The following is a 16,377-nucleotide window of genomic DNA, read 5'->3' on the forward strand; positions in this document are numbered from 1 at the left end:
GTCCCTGGGTTGCAACTGGCTCGTCCGGCCTGGTGAGATAAGCAGTCGAAGATAAACGTTTCTTTTAACAGATCACGTCGGGGTCACCTGATGCAGCTTTGCTCTGCATTAGGAAGGCTTCTCACTGGGTGGTCGAATGCATCAAGAAAGACACCAGGCCGGCTCTATCTTGGGTGAGCTGCCCCGATCATAAGTTCGGTAAGCTCTTTTATTAAAAAACACACAGTGATACGTCACAAGCAGTGAAGTCTATCCAATCATTAAGTTACATGAGTAGGAATATTAGTGCACACATAGTAACATCCAATCACAGTTACATGGTCAGTTTAAAAGGTACTAAGTAGCAAATCAGCGCTTACATTCCAGTTATTTGCCCATGATGATGTGTTTGTTGATTAATGTTCTCTGTTCCTGGTACGCGCTTCCAACCTATGTGAGGCCTAGCCTGTACCGAAACTAATTTATTACTGCAAACTGGGAATGCCTTCCTCCCCAGGACCTTCCTCTCTGGCAATGCCTTCCTCCCTGATAATGCCTCAGGTTTCATCAGACAACCGAGAGGAACAGCCTGAGATTAATCAGGAGGAAGGCATATCGGAGCAGCCCCTGACAGGGAGTAAAGAAGAAGAGTGTTGGCTTGATCCTAAGCAGCGTCATAGGGAGAAACGTGAGCAGCAACATAGCAGGCATGGGAGGGTCAGAGAGTGAGCTGAGTCATTGAGCCACACCCCACAGGGGATAAAAGTGGGTGTGTTTTCGGCTGGAACTTTGTACAGGACAAAGTTTAATCTTACTTCAGATTTTCTTCGTGAATGATTTTTGTGGACTGCCTTGTAATTTTCTGTGAGTAAATTTTTATTTGTTATCAGTTCGGACTTGGCAGGCAGAGGGTGTTGGAATGCCAAGAATATTATCAGTTCCAAAGAATTAATTCTGTGAAGTCCGAGCTAGCTTGCCTGCCTGTGTTTGTGTGAGTTTGTATTCTTTCATCTGAGTTTGTATTCTTTCATCTTTTGGGAAAGAAGAAAAGTGAGACAGAACTTATATATATATATATATTTGTTTTCTTAAGTTTTTGCGGGTACTTACATGTATGGTATTCAGCTTTGTTCGGGTATTTTCCCACGTCATTATAGTTGTGCTTTTAAAATTGTAGCAATGTTTGCAGAATCTCATCTGCCATCATCAGGCTTCTGTATTGTGTTCGAACACAATACAGAAGCCTGATGATGGCAGATGAGATTCTGTCGAAATGTCGCCACAACTTTAAAAGCACAACTACAATGACGTGGGAAATACCCAACAAAGTTGAATACCATGCATATAGATACCCACGAAAACTTATATATATATAATAATACAATAATCTTTTCAGTGATCAACCATCTTGGTTTGGAATTCTGGGATTTGCCAAATCTGGAAGGCCCCAAGTTGACCAGGCCTGACCTAGGGATGTTTTACAATCCTATCTACATATGTATGACAAAGCAGGAAGGAAGTGCCTTATCATAGGCATAAATCTTTGGGATATTCTTCGGGAGAGCTGTGAGAAACAGACTGCAAATACCTCAGACATGCTTTAATTTCAATGGAGCCACATTAGTCCAGCAGTTATAAATAATCTGCATTTTTCCTGTCCAGTAAAGACTTTAGGCTAGGGCACTAGTGAAGCAATATAAATCATGTGTAGCTTACAGTAACAACAACAAAAATCTATGCGGCATATATCATAAAGGATTTTCAAACAATATAATGGTTGCACTTTGTCTCGTTTAAAAGTACAGATGAAATATATAAGGGTATATAGAAGAAAATAAGAATAAGTACTTAAAGTTAAACAAAGTCTTGATAATAAAATATAATTTTCAAAAAAATGGTTAACAAAATTTTCTATTTCCTTGGTTTTAGGCTTATAAGAACCACTCTTTCAGGAAGATTCAACTCTGTAATTGAGATCTTTTGCATTAAAGAAATCAAGAATTTCATGTTCATCCAGAATTAGCAATGTTATCCACAAACTTGTGTGTAAGTAACTACTTGGCTCAATATAACAACTCCTGATGGTAGTGTTGACATTTGCAATATTTGTTTCCACTGTATAGGCTGAACAACTCATTGAATGAAGATTGAAGATGTTTATTTCTTGATCCAATTAGCTCCCTACTTGAATGAGGCAAATGGATAGGAAAATTTAAAAGCCTGGACAAACCCAAGAAATTCATTTAGTCAAACATTGTATTTCACAAAATATTCTGCAGTTTAAAGCAGTGGTGGGATTCAAATTTTTTAACTACCGGTTCTATGGACGTGGCTTGGTGGACATGGCAGGGGAAGGATAATATAAAATCTCCAGAGGTGGTATTTGCCGATTCTCTGAACTATCAAAATTTCCGCTACCGGTTCTCCAGAATTGGTTAGAACCTGCTGAATACCATTTCTGGTTTAAACCATCTAAAACAATAGTTAGAATGCATTGGTTTTTTGTTTTTGTTTTTTTAATAAAGAACTATGAACATTGAATGTCTGTTATGGGGTAAAAAAACGCCTACAAGGAATTATAACTTTTTAAAAAAAGTAATAGCTAGTAAGAAACCTATATAATTTAAACTCTATCAAAATAGGCATATCAGATAACTAACAGTTCAATTAATCACAGCATACAATTACTTCCAAGCACTGTTAGATTCCTTAAAGACAGAGGATGGTCAGCCGTGGTGGCACAGTGATTAGAATGCAGTATGACAGGCTACTTCTGCTGATTGTCGGCTGCCAGCCTGCTAATAATCTCATTGACAGTGGGAATTTACAGACTCTCTGACATCTTAATATATGGATGCATCCTCCAGTTTTTGAAACTCCGAAGCCTATATATGTTTATCCCATGTGAATGCTAGAAGAAAGAATTGAGGATGCACATGTCATGAAGTGCAGTCAGAGATGAAATCTCCTGGATAATTTCCACATATTTTACTCCATATTTCTACATATTTGAAGAATATTTTTTATGAATCACATTTATTATCTGTAGCCCACCTTTAGCTCTTGATTAGAAAAAGATTGTGGTAGTCCAATTTTCAAGGTATTTTAATTCATTTTCTAATTACTTTTACATTATGCCATCCATTATTTCTTTATCTTTATCTCAGCCTTCCTGGTGGGATGTCTGAATTAGTCTATATGTTAGTCTTGCTTTAGCACTTCCTGAAACTTCTTATGCACATCACACACTTAGGTTATTAGCTACAAGGATGAGAAAAAAGGTAGTCCTCAACTTACAACCACAATTCAGCCCAAAATTTCTATTGCTAAGTGAAACATCTGCTAAGTGAGTTTTCCCCATTTTATGACTTTTCTTGGCACAGTTCTTAAGTGAATCACCGCAGTTGGTAAGTTAGTAACATGGTTGTTAAGTAAAACTGGTTTTCCCCATTGACTTTGCTTGTGATGATCACATAACCCCTGGACACTACCACCAACCATCATAAATATGAGTCAGTTGCCAAGTATCTAAATTTTGATCATGTGACCATGGGAATGTTACAATAGTTGGTTATAAGTCACTTTTTTCAGTGATGTTATAACGTTGAACAGTCACTAAATGAACTGTTGTAAGTCGGGGATTGCCTCTACAGTAGACCATCACTCCAAATTTTGTTAAAAATAGTTAAGTATCAAATATCATATGAACTTATATGCTTTTGATAAGCATCCTTATTCTAATCCTTAAATAAAACTGCTTTTGAATGATTCAACCCAAATTTCTTTCCCAGATGTTCTTTCTACAGTTGCTTCTTAATTAAACTATCAAGTCTTCCACTTATATTCTCACTTGCTTACATTACCAATTGTTTCTTCCATGCCAACTGGTTGCAGCGACATCTGCTGGAAAGAGAAGTCACTTCAGTGGACAGAGCTCCTTCACTCTGGACTACAGAGTGAAAAACACTTCCAACACTCACAGCAAAATCATTTTTAAATAAAACCCTGTATAACTAAAGAACTGCCATTCAAATGCTACATATTAATGAAAACATTATTTCATGTGATATCTCTAAGTCCACAACATAAGTTTATTGATCATTCGACGTTACAATGCCACTGAAATAAAGTGACTTATGACAGTTTTTCATACTTACAACCATTGCAGCATCCCCATGGTCATGTGATCAAAATTGAGATGCTTGGCAACTGACTCATATTTATGACGGTTGCAGAGTTCCTGGGTCATGTGAGCCCCTTTTGCAACCTTCTGACAAGCAAAGTCAATGGAGAAGCCAGATTCACTTAACAGTCATGTTACTAACTTAACAACTGCAGTGATTCACTTAACAACTATGACAAGGTCATAAAATGGGGCAAAATTCACTTTAAAATGTCTCACTTAGCAACAGAAATGTTGAGTTCAGTTGTGGTCTTAAGTTAAGGACTACCTATACACATACACACTCTGGAACAATATCCAATAACAATGAGATCACCTCCTTAAGCCAGCTACTATGAAGCAGTATTTGATGTTCAAATAAATCAACAGAAGGTCTGGAATATAATACAAAATACTGCTTAGGAAAGGTTAAGAAAAGAACTTTAGCATTCTAGCTTGACACATTTAAGCCATTCACGTAATGCAGTGATTCATTGCTGTTATTTAGATCTCCCTGATTCCTAACCACCTCCCAGCAAGGCACAGTGAAGAAATTTTACACTCCTTAAAGCCTGTTAGAGCAACCTTTCAGAGGACAGAAAAAACAAACAAACAGATGAATAGAATAGAATGGAATGGAATGGAATGGAAGGGAAGGAAAGGGAAGCGATGGGAAGGGAAGGGAAGGGAATTCTTTATTGGCCAAGCATAATTGGATACACAAGGAATTTGTCTTGTGCATATAAGACAAACTGAAACAACACTAAATGGACAATAGTTATAATTCAGCAGAGTAACACATGTATTTCAATAGATGAAATTATGAATGATTTTATGAATGAAATTATGAATAATGAAAACATACATATAAGAGAAAATGCTTTATTCTTTGCTTAAATTACTCCTCTTTAAAAGATATCTCATAAACTCAAGGAACCCTAAACTTATCAGTATGCTCTATAATTTATATTGCTTACATTGTTCTCATTTTTAGTATTCAGATTTCACCATGCCCAAGGAAATTTATTTTTATTTTATTTATTTGTCAATCGCTTACAAGATAATAGATATAAGTGTAAACATGAGTTAGAATACAGGAAATAGGTACGAATAAATGGGGACAATAGGACAGGGACGGTAGGCACAATTGTGCACTTATGCACGCCCCTTACAGACCTCTTAGGAATGGGATGAGGTCAATAGTGGATAATTTGAGGTTAAAGGAGTGGGGGTTAGAGGATGTAACAACAGGGTAGTGCATTCTAGGCATTGACCACTGTTCATACTTCATACTTTCTGAATACAAGTTTGAAGCAGTTTATAGAGTTTGTATTTGTTGTGTGCTGTTGTACTGTTGCAATTGAAGCTGAAATAGTCGTTGACTGGTAGGACATTGTAGCAGATCATTTTGTGTACTACCCTTAAGTCCAACTGTAGGCGGCATAGAGCAAGGTTGTCCAAGCTCAAAATTTCAAGTCTGGTGATACAGGGTATCCTGTTGCGAGCACAGGAGTGTAGTACACTTCTCGTGAAATACTTCTAGACTTGCTCAATTGTATTAATGTCTGATATACAGTGCGGATTTCAGACAGATGAGCTGTATTTGAGTATTGGCCTAGCAAAGGTTTTGTATGCCCTAGTTAGCAATTCAATATTACCAGAGGACAAGCTTCTTAAGATTAAATTTACAACTCTTAATGCCTTTTTGGCAATGCTGTTACAATGAGCTCTGGCGCTTAGGTCATTTGATATAAGTATTCTGAGGTCCTTGACAGAGTGAGGGTTGTCAACCAGGTCATATCCACCTAGCTTGCATTTAGTGTACTGATTTTTTTTTTACCAATGTGTAGGACAGAGCATTTGTTGGTCGAGATTTGGAGTTGCCATTTTTTTGACCATTCAGACATATAATCAAGGTCACTTTGAAGGACAGTAGCATTGTCGTTGGTGTTGAATAGTTTTACATCATCCGTGAAGAGGGCACAGTTGCTTCTAAGGTGATCACAAAGGTCATTTATGTAGAGATTAAGGAGTGTGGGTCCAAGAACACTGCCTTGGGGGACACAGCTGTTAACTGTAGCAGGATTTGATAAAGCATTCCAAGCTGCCTTTTGTACATCACTTCCTGAAATGTGTTCAGCATTATATTTTGGGAGCAGCGCTAGTGTTCTGTACAGTCATTAACATACTTGTAAATCCCGCACGCCGATTGGTCAAGACGCACGGCAAGCCGATTGGTCGAGCGAGCCGCACTGATTGGCCCGCAGAGAATCCCCCGCGATTGGTGAAAACTAATCGCGGGAGATTCAAAGCGGTGCCATTGGCTGCGGCCGCCGCGGCCAAGGGAATAAAAGCCGCGGCTTGGATTGCAAGAGACAAGCCGATCTAGGGACCAATAAAAGAGCTGAACTGAGTCACTGGCTAGGTCTCTTCCTTTGCGCCGGACATAACAGCTAGTATCTAATTTAGGATGGAAAATTATTTACAACTCTTAACACAGTGAACACTTCATATGTTTCAGTTCATAAAATTATAACAAATAAGTTTTTAAAAAAGCCTCTTCCATGCAGAGTTTTCTGTTTTATTATATCATGTTTGAGAAGTTTTTCTGGATGCACAAATCACACCTCATCTTATTCATCTGGGCTTTGATGTGGATCTTCCAGAATCCACCATTTCTTTTTCTCTCTTTTTTTCAGCTATTCTTGGTGGAGTTATTGGAACATGAAAGGGATAGAAAGGAGGAAAAAAGGTTCAAAACCAACTATATGGTATACTCTGTCCTACACCAAAAACATTTCAGAAAGCAGCTGCCAAGATCTTGTAGGAAGAAAAATCCATCTGGTTCAGTTCCAAGCCAGGAGAGAGGTGATAGAAATAACATGGGGGCTAGCTGTTTAGGAAAGAAGGTCTGTTTATTAATGAGCCGAAGCACCAACAACATGTGGTTCTGGGGCAGCTGACCAATGGGATTGATGAGTGCAAGGATTTTTATAGTTTCTGAAATGCTGCAGGGGGTTGTGCAATGTAGTGAGCCTGCTGTCTTTTGCTATTCTAATGGTGGTGGGTTAATCCTATTGTGTCCTCACGACCATGTCTTGTTCTTAGAATTTGTGTGTGGGAGATGTAAATTCTAATCCCATCATTTGGAGCTGAAGCTGTTTTATTTGTAAATAGATTGGCCCAGTATTTCTCAATGGGCACAAAATATACATCTTGAAAGACTTCAGGAATCTGCTGGGGGCTGTTTTACTATGCAGGAAACTATGGTTTCTGTTTTTAAGAGCATGTTTCTCCATTTCTTCTTTGGAGAAATATAATGTCCTATCTCTTTTAATATGCCCCAAAATATTTCATTCTCTAGAAGGTGGAGGGGGCTTTTCACAACCTACAAATGGACATCACACCCTTCCAGAGGCTATCATACAAGGACAAATAATGCATTGCAAAGATTGCTTGGAAGTGGGAGCTACTAATCACTAGGTTGTAAGGACACAAGAAAGTGGTCAGATGAGGAGACCCAAACTCACTGGTAGCCTCATATTGCAATGAACAAAGGCATACATTCAATTTCACAGTTACTAAGATTGTTGGCTGACCAGGTGCAAAGACAACCAGGGAAATGATTGAAGCCTGGGAAACAGGCCCCCTTGTCAGTCAACAGGAGTGTTGACTTACCACTAGCTTATCAGGCACTTAGGAGCCAAGGACTTAGCAGCACACGGAAACAACAGCCAGTGATTTAATACCTAGCCATCAACACCCCAATCAATAGGCATAATAAACACTACACATAGATTAGCCCAAAGCACACATTCTGGTAAAGTGAAGTTCCTCGAGAATGGGCTCCAGCACAAGTCTGAAAGCTCAAAAGACTAAACCTTTGGTTCTGGTGACTGACCTAGATTGGATCCTGCAGTTATTGAAATGTTTAGAGTTATTGTCATGTTGTAAAGTTCACTTTCAATTGCATTCCAATCTTCTTATAGGTGGTCTCATGTTATTCTCTCTTTTTAAATAAACTTTATTAATCTTTTATAACTTTAAAAACAAACAAAAAGTGTACATATCTTGACATTAACAGTTTGTGGCATTCATCTTATACTACTATTTTGTGCATTATTTACAAATATATACAATTTATGCGAATGTAAGAATTTAACCTATATATTGCTTATCGTTAATCTTTCTATCTTCCATCTATCTTAGCTCAATCCAGTCATACCATTTTTCCCAAATCCTGTAATACTCAGACTCCTCTTTCTCCTGTAACATTAAAGTTAATTTGTCATGTTATTCTCAAGTACCCTCTGATACAATGAAGAATTCCTAGTTGATTCAATGGTGAGTTGTCCAGGCCTAATGCATCAAAGCAGCACCAAATCATTACATTTGCACTAGCATGCTTTATTTTTGGAATATTATTCTTCTGATGAAATGCTGTCTTTGATTTTTGTCAAACATGTCTTCTGGTGCTAAGGTCAAATAACTTTATCTTGCTTTGTCTACCCAGAGCATATTTTTTCAGAAATTCTCCATCTAAGTGTTGATGAGCAAACTGTAGTCTTGCTCTGATATTCTTTCAGATAGCAAAAGTTTCAATCTATGCAGATCTAATTTGTGCAACTTCTTTATAATTGTAGACTCCTGTATTTTGATATCAGTAGTGCTACCTATAGGTCATATGAATGCTTCCACATTCAAGATTAATGTATTAATGGATAAATGTATTCTGTGGACATCTGCAGTGTACTGCTTGGGAACATGAATATTATATTTTTTAATGCAGAAAATATATGGTTGGCTGAAAATCCAAATGATATGTAGCAAATGTTGAGTAGCTTGCATAAAACAATGAAGAATATGGATCTCAAAATTAATGTATAAAAGGATAAGGGAATTGTGTTTGATAACATAGAGTGAATGATTGCAAGTTAAACATAAAATAAAATATGAGCAAATGGATGAATTTATAATATGATATGTAGTACATGGAATATTTACTAAATGTTAGAAAATATTTAAAGCTTGTAAATGCTAGTAGAATGCTAGTAGAAAAAGGGTGTTGGTACTTACCTGATATGCCCATTCTCTGTGAGTTGTGATAGGCTGGGCTTAATTACAAGGATGCTCCTCCTCCTCCACAGTACTCCTCCCTAGCATCCCCCAGTTTTGGCAAAGTTGAAGTGTCGAAACATTTCTGTCCTTCACCCTATCTAACAGTTGGCCGGAATAGGGACCCCACCAGACGGAACTTGGGTGGGGCTGGATGCTCTTCACAGCTCATGGAGAATGGGCATATCAGGTAAGTACCAATACCCTTTCTCCCCTGAGCTGTTCTGAGCATCCAGTAGTGGGACATACCAAAGCTTAGCCTCTCCTATGGGAGGGACTCCATCTGGATCTATGTTCCCTCTTGGTCCCTGTGGACCCGTTGTAACACTCTCCTACCAAATGAGGCCTCCGCAGAGGCAAAGACATCAATTTTATAGTGTCTGATGAAGGGTGATGGAGAAACCAAGTTGCCGCCCTACAAATTTCTTCTATTGGTGCTTGCATGGCCCAAGCTGCTGACATTGCTGCACTCCTTCTGGAATGCTCCATTATGCCTCTGTGCACTGGAAGTGATTGAGCCTCATATGTCTTAGCAATCGTGGCTCTCAACCACCTGCCAATTGTCAAAGATGAAACTTTGAGCTCTTGGGTGGTAGGTGGAAATGAAATGAAAAGAGCTTCTGTTTTCCTAAATCCAGCTGTGCGACCTAAATAAATGCATAAGGCGTGCCTCATGTCAAGCCGATGCCATTGGTATTCAAGTCTAAGAGTTAGTCTCGGGCAAAAGTTTGGGAGCACCAACTCCTGTGCCCTGTGGAAAGTGGAATTAATTTTGGGCACAAACGTTGGATCTGGACGGAGGACTATCCTGTCATGATGAAATATACATAGGTCCTTTCTGACTGACAAGGCAGCTAGCTCAGAAATTTGTCTTGCTGACGTAATAGCTATCAAAAACACCATCTTGTACATTAGAAAATGGAGACTCGTCGTCTTCAGTGGCTCAAAGGGTCCCTTCATGAGAGCAGAGAGGACCTTGTCAAGATCGCAAATTGGGAAGCAGTGTATCACCGGGGCCTGTAGATATGTGGCTCCACAAATGAAACTATGAATGCGTGGATGATGTGAAATGGAGCGCAGATCACCCAGGAGATGACCAAAGCGAAGGCTGCCACCTGTCTTCGCAAAGTGTTGGGTGAAAGTCCATTGTCCAGACCATCCTGTAAGAATTCCAATATTTGTGCCACTGATGGAGAAGTGGGGTCAATATTGGATTTAGTGCACCATCTACAGAATATATTCCAGGTGTAAATGCGATTTGTCGATGGGTGCCTGGCTGCTTGGATGATGGACATAACCCTGTTGGAAATTTTCTCACCCTTCAGACATCTTTACTCAATCTCCATATGGCAAGATGGACCCATTGAGGATCTGGGTGTTGAACTGGACCCTGAGATAGAGTGACTCTGTCTGGTGGAATTCTCCATGGTTCATCTAATGATAGATCCCTGAGGTCTGAAAACCATGGTCTTCTGGGCCAGTATGGTGTTACTAGCAACAGCTCCGCTTTCTCCTCCAGCAGCTTTTGGATCACATTGGGAATCACTGGAAGAGGGGGAAATGCGTACCATAGACCTGGAGGCCAATGGCAGTGAAGGGCATTGATATTCTCTGCTATTTGAGTTGGGTACCTTGAGATGAATCTCAGGAGTTGGGTGTTGAGAGGTGAGGCGAATAAGTTGATCACCAGTTGCCCCGAACCTCAGAACTGCTTCTTGGAACAGTGTCGAGTGTAGATGCCATTCTGACTGATCGACCATGGCCCAGCTCAGCCAGTCTGCCTGGATGTTTGACAGATATGCTCCACCCTGATGGAGAGCAAGTTCCTCTCTGCCCAAAGGCATAACTTCTCTGCCTCCCTCATTAGTTGACCCAGGTGGGTACTCTCCTGTTTGTTTATATGAGCCTTCATTGTAACATTGTCTGTTAGAATCAGGATGCGCTTGGACCAAATTTGCGTAAGGAGACTGCGAAGAGCCAGATGGACAGCTCTAAGTTCCAATCAGTTTATGCTGTACAATTGTTCGAGAGCAGACCAACGCCCTTGAGCCGTGTGGTGCTGGTAGTGTGCTCCCCATCCAAACAGGCTGCCATCTGTTGTGATGATAGATCTGTTAGGTTCCTTGAATAGGCATCCCTTGTTGATGACAGGTGCGGTCCACCAGCGAAGGGATCTGAGGACCTTTGGTGGGTCTATGACTCGTGAATTGGAAGTGTCTCTTGCTGACCTTTGGAATGGCAACAGGTACCATTGTAGGGTTTTGGCGTGCAGCTGGGCCCAGGGAACAATAGAAATGCAGGAGATCAGTTTCCCCAATAGTTTAGATAAACCGGCCATGGGTACTCGTTTAAGGGTCCTGATCTCCTGAGCTAGTTGTCTAATACTCTCCTGTCTATCCAGGGAAAGGAAGACTCTCCTTTCCATGGTGTCTATAATGGCTCCTAGATGAATTAGGCGAGTTGATGGAGTTAAATGACTCTTTGCCCAGTTTATTGAGAACCCATGCTGTTGAAGGTCCTGTAGCGTAAACTGGGTATCTAGTTCAGCCTGACAAACCGATGATGACAAGATTAGAATGTCATCAAGGTAGCACTGTAGCCAGACAGGTCTACCCCTGAGGTGACTGGCCAGAGCTGCCAAGACCTTAGTGAATGTTCTGGGGGCTGATGCTAACCCAAAGGGAAGGGCAACATACTCGAAGTGCAGGTTATTATAACAAAATCTGAGAAATTTACTGTGAGAAGGCCAAATCAGAATGTGCAAATATGCCTCTGTCAGGTCTATAGATGTTAAAACGTTGCCCCTCCTGATGCCAAGTAGAATAGATTGTAAGGTGGTCATTTTAAATTTTTGGTACACCAGACAGCAGTTGAGGCATTTTAGGTCTAAAATTGCCCTCCTTCTCCCTGGAATCATGAAAAGGTGTGAGTAAAAACCCTGTCCTTGCTGATCTGGTGCCACCGGTTGAATGTCCCGGATCTCCAGCAGGTGTTGTATAGCAGTTTGCATAAGAGATCTTTTGACAGGGTCTCTAGAGAGCGGGGATTTCATAAAGAAGTTCAGGGGAGTGGATTGGAATTCCAGAGCCAAACCAAATCTAACTGTGTCCCTGACCCATGAGTCGGAGGTAGAGGAATCCCATTGGTCGGCAAAAATTTTTAGTCGACCACCGATAGGGATCTCCTGAAATTCACTATTTGGGATGACTGAAAGACTTGTTTCCAGCCCCATGGAAAGGTCTCTTGCCTTGTCCTCCCCTTCTATTCCTGTCCCCAAAGTTGGACCTTTCAGGTTGTTGTCCTTGTCTATATCTTGGGGTCCTCTGGAATCTATTAGAGTAGGGACTCTGGTGGAAGGGACGAAAGGAGCCCCTCTGAAAGGACTGCGAGCTCCTATTGTCTGATTTCCAAAAAAGAGACGGAAGGTTTTTTTTTCTTGTTCCTAGATTCTATTAGAAGCGGATCAAGGCAGTGCCAAACAGCTTTTTGCCTGAGATGGGCACAGAGGCAAGCTTCCACTTGTGCTTGGTATCAGCTTGCCAATGTCTGAGCCATAGTAATTTACATGCAGATACCTGAGAGGCAATGGCTCTGGAGGAAAATTTAACAGCATTAAACATAGCATCCGCCGAAAATTCTGCTGCAGCTATCAGTTTGGCAATGTCCTGATGTGCTCGTATATTGGAGTGAGGGATGGTGTCCTGTAGATCAGGGGTCCCCAACTACCGGGCCCCGGACCGGTACCGGTCCGTGGATCACTTTGTACCAGGCCGCAAAGAAATAAAAATAAAAAATAAAATAAAAATGGCGGCTTTGTTCGCCTTCGGTGAATGCTGCTGGGATCAGGGATCAAGAACACAAAGGAGAGAAGGGGAGGGAGGAAGCAACCAAAGCCTGTCCTGCTCTCTGGCTCAGCGGCTTCGGTTTCCTCCCGCCTCGTTCCTCTCTCAGTCGCTCTCTTGCTCCTCCACCAGCCCAGGAAGAAACTGCTTCAAAGAAGCCGGCAGGGTGGCTTCCTCTCGGCGCAGCTCCTCGAGCGCCCGTTCACCCCCACCCAACCGCCCGTGGTTTAATCCAGTGCTCCGTTCTGCCTGCCTGCCTTCGTTTCTGGTTGTTTCGGAGCAGCTTTGGCTGAGAATAATAACTATTCGCCTCTTTTTCTCAGCCGAAGCTGCTCCGAAACAACCAGAAACGAAGCAGGCAGGCAGGCAGGCAGAACGGAGCACTGGATTGAACCGTGGGTGGCTGTGTGGGGGTGAACGGGCGCTCGGAGGAGCTGCGCCGACAGGAAGCCACCCTGCTGGCTTCTTTGAAGCAGTTTCTTCCTGGGCTGGTGGAGGAGCGAGAGCGACTGAGAGAGGAACGAGGCAGACACCTGAGGGATGAGGCTGAGGAAGGCAGGGCCGAGAGGCGGGGCTTCTCAGCCGTCCTGCAGGGACTTGTCCTGAGCCGCGGAGACAGCCGTGGGCCGCCACCGCCCAGCGCTCAGTTTTGAAGGCGCTCCTCAGCCAGGCGCAGTTCCTGAATCTGCAGCTGAAACCCTCCGTTTTAAATGTCCCAATAGAAGAGAATATCTGTCGCTCAGGGTTGCAATGAGGAGGCATTGGCGCTCCCTGAACTTGGTGGTTTGCTGGCAGATGTTTTATTACCCGACTAGGTAACAACATCAGATGTTACCTAGTCAGGTAATGAAACGTCTGCAAGCAAACCACCAAACTCGGACTCCCGGTCCTTGAAAAAGTGTTTCTACATGAAACTGGTCCCTGGTACAAAAAAGGTTGGGGACCACTGCTGTAGATGGTGAAGCCATCTTAGAGAAGATCTAGTAAAAAAGGATGCAGCCGTAGCTGCTCTTATGGCCCACGCATCAGCTTGGTGAGCCCTGAGAAGCATTAGTTCAGCCCTTTTCTCTTCTGGTTTGAGTGCCTCCTCCGCTTCACTTGGGATAGTAGAGGAGGATGCCAAGGCCACTATGGGATCATTGACCTCAGGGATGTTAAAGGTGTTAGCAAAATCAGGGGCCAGATTATAAAATTTCCTGTCATATCCCGTGGGAGCAGGGTAAGTAGCTGCAGAAGCCCACTGCTTTTGGACTAGGTCTGAGAACATGTGAGGTACTGGAATGACATCCACTTCAGTGACAGGTTGAGAAAAGATTAAGTCTTCTGACTCCTCCTGTAAGCTCACCTGTTGCGAAACTGGGGTTGGCTTGTTAAGTCGTGCCGTATTCTTGGCCTTAATAATAGTGAATTAAATAAGTGAGGGTGAAACAGGCCCGTGAATATCGGTTGGTTGAGATCATCCGACGTGCCTCGTTCTAGAGGGTCTGCCTTGACAGAGCTGGGTCAGTCCCGTGGGCTGACCCTGACTCGACCTGGAGCAACTGGTCATCTTGCTCACCCTCTTCCTGTAGCCTCTGGAGAGGAACGTCTGGGTGTATAGAAAACTCCCCTTGGGGAGGTACCTGTAGGTAATGTTGATCCATTCTGCTTAAAGGCCGCAGAGATTGTGAGTCACAATCTGCGACTGTGGAATGTTGTCTGACGGCTACAGACTGTTGGATTCCTGCTGCGATGCCCTGACAGATCACCAGCTCCATCCAAGCCTTCATCTTGGCAGGGACTTCATCCAGTAAGATGTCCTCCTGATGAAGTCCGGCCACTGTAGGAGTGAATGTGGCCTCAAGAGCCCATCATGGTGCAGATGTTGTGGCCAAGCACTCAAGGTGAGGTTGCAAGGTGGATCCCCGCCTGGACTGTGAGGACAGGTCCAGGGGGGGGGTTGGGGCCTCAGCTGGTCAGGGAGTAGGCGGGACTGGAATGGTCTTCTCAGTCTCCCGCACGTGCTGCTCAATGGCCTGAGAACGTCTTTCAGAGGCTTTTTCAGAGGCTTTGGAAGGCCCTTTTGGATTCCTTGATTTTCTATGAGCCCTGGTCGTGGCTCTTGAGGATGAGGCCCTGGAACTACTACTGCCTGCCATTGCCTTGTGTGAAGACGTGGGAAAATACCCAAACAAAACTGAATACCATACAAATAAATACCCGTGAAAACTTAAGAAAACATACACACACACACACATACATACATACATACATACATATGTTTTCTTAAGTTTGCATGGTTTACATATATGAGTATTGGCTTTGTTCGGGTATTTTCCCACGTCATTCTCTGTGCTTTTAAAGTTGTAGCAACGTTTGGCAGAATCTCATCTGCCATCATCAGTCTTCTGTATTGTGTTCATCTGAAGATGAACAGACGAACACAATACAGAAGCCTGATGATGGCAGATGAGATTCTGCCAAACGTGCTACAACTTTAAAAGCACAAGTATAATGACGTGGGAAAATACCCGAACAAAGCCGAATACCATACACACACACACGCACACACACACACATTTAATATTAGTATTATTATTGCCACTTCAAATGAAGTTGGGGCCAAATTAGACCAAATGTAAATAATTTGAGGAACACCTAATTAGGCCAAAAGGTTTTATAGATTAGTAAAAGGCCTGCAATAGCTGCTCTGCACAGGCAGACTTAGGCCTTGGTGCTTGCTGTTGAGCTGCTGGAAATAAAATGTGAAAGTCTGCCAACTAATAATTCCTCTGATTTGTATGAGCAGGGCTGAAACATCCTGGTCTTATTGAAATAATCCCAGTAGGAAGTCAGTGTGGACTTTCTCACAAGTGAATAAACAGCTTCTTTGAACAGCACGCTAATCAAAATGGCAGCCACTGTTTTGGCGTGCAAAATTTCCAGCAGCTACACCCGCTTAGAGCTGAGCCTTGTGGCAAGAAAGGCTTTTCGACGGCTAGAAAGGATAAATTAGAGCAGGGAAGGGCATCGGCGCTAATGCCTCCACCCCCTGTGGTGTTCTCGTGGGGAAAATGCCTTGGGCCGTTCAATCGGCTGAAAACAAGTCACGCTCGCTGTTTGACCCAGCGCTGCTTTAGAATCGCGATGACCAGCTAGATAAGGCGTCTTAAGATGGAAGGGTTGTTTTAGTATAAGTGCGATGGTAAGGCGAGGAAAAGAAGCCTCCTTTCGCTCTCGAAGCGCTGAGGGAGCTGACGAGAGATCGTAAACACTCTGACATTGGGATCCTTTTAAGAA

Source organism: Notechis scutatus, chromosome Z (genome assembly GCF_049901735.1).
Source record: "Notechis scutatus isolate UNSWTSFEM ecotype Mainland chromosome Z, rNotScu1.2, whole genome shotgun sequence".
NCBI lineage: Eukaryota > Metazoa > Chordata > Lepidosauria > Squamata > Elapidae > Notechis > Notechis scutatus.